Source organism: Triticum dicoccoides, chromosome 1B, assembly GCF_002162155.2.
Source record: "Triticum dicoccoides isolate Atlit2015 ecotype Zavitan chromosome 1B, WEW_v2.0, whole genome shotgun sequence".
NCBI lineage: Eukaryota > Viridiplantae > Streptophyta > Magnoliopsida > Poales > Poaceae > Triticum > Triticum dicoccoides.
Window position 1 is genome coordinate 593,748,570 of NC_041381.1, and position 1,486 is coordinate 593,750,055.

The following is a 1,486-nucleotide window of genomic DNA, read 5'->3' on the forward strand; positions in this document are numbered from 1 at the left end:
ACCCGCGTCCCGCGTCCCCTAGATCCCGTCTGGCGTCTCTCAGGTGCCCTCCACCAACTGCCGCCCAAACTTGTTGCCCACCGGCGGATTCAGCGCTCCTGGCCTTGCCATGGGCGCCCCCCTTTGCAGCCTCCCTCTCCACGATGGCGTGACCCAGCCCTGTTGGTGTTGTTGCCAGGCATGAGGCCTACGGATGGAGGCGGAGGCGTCCGCGGCCTGCCTTCCGTGCAGGCGCCCCCCTTCGTCTCCGGCGGCCTTCCCCTCCCTCGAGTCACGGTGACAACTCTCGTGTGGAGGCATCGATGCTTCTGTGGTGTGGCTGGCACGGGGCTCCTCGCGACGAATCATTGCTGGTGCTGCTCCGGTCCCGATTGCCTCGGGCCCGCATCTCTCCGACATCCCTTGCTGCCGGCGTCCTCTGCCAGGCAGCTCCGGCCTCGGCGATCATGTGGCTGCGTCCCCTCCAGCTCACTCGGCTTGTCGACGTCACGGCGTCTAAGGCCACAGCAGCTCGAATCTGCGTCCCTCCAGTCCTAGCTCGCCGGCACTGCTGGACGCCGCCGCCCCAGATTTGCTCGCGGGTTTTTTGCTTCATCTCCAGCCCTACCCTGCATGCCCCAAGGCTCCACCTTTTGCCAGATCCAGTGCTCGTGGGTTCGTGGGTGGTGCCACCCACCGACGGCAAGTGCAGCCCCGCCAACCCCCTCTAGACATGGTAGTTCCGACCAACTTTGGCTTCCACATCTATTCCAGACTAGGTGGCTATGGGATTTCTCAGCTTCAGGCCAGGGAGAGATCCCTGCTCGGCTTGCCGGTGCTGGCAGCGGCGGCGCGCGTGGATGTCGCTTCCTTCTTGGAGGCGCTGTCAAGGCCTTCAGCTCGCCCCTCTTCGTAGGGGAAACCCTAGGTCCGACTCCCCCGGACCAGATAGCGATGGCGTCCGGCATCGTCTTCCTTCTTGAAGGTGTTATCTTGCGAGCTCGAGGTGTCCCCGATTCTGTCTTGGTAGATGTTGGAATTCTTGTGTAGGTTCGGCATTGCCGCTTGGTTCGGGTTTGGTAGGTCTAATTGTGACGTATCCTCCGTTCGTGCCGAGCATTCCCTTCTCTCTGCTCCGGGCACCATGTTCACGCATGCTTGCGTCCGTGTCATGTGTTGTACCCCCTTTGTACTTATTCTACTCCTTCTATCAATGAAAAGATACGCAATCTTTGCGTATTCGCAAAAAAAAGTGCTGATGGCAAAGGGCGACAAAGGTTCATGCCATGTCGGAGTATAGCGCCTTTGTTGTTGCTAGAGTAATCCATCATGGCGTAAAACTTTCCAAGCAATAACTCTCATTGAAAATTTAGTTTGGGAGTGTCCATTTCCAAGTTGATTGATATATTTTTATTTAGGTCTACAATCCTTATCCATATAATTCTTACCTAATCCTTATCCATTTATTTAGGTCTACAATCTCTAAGTCATGCAAGTTGCACATCAT

General features: G+C 57.0%; 1 pseudogene; it reads left to right on the forward strand.

The window, feature by feature from the left end:
- The window catches only part of LOC119350667, a 24,974-nt pseudogene that overhangs the window by 19,099 nt on the left and 4,389 nt on the right, over window positions 1-1,486 (forward strand).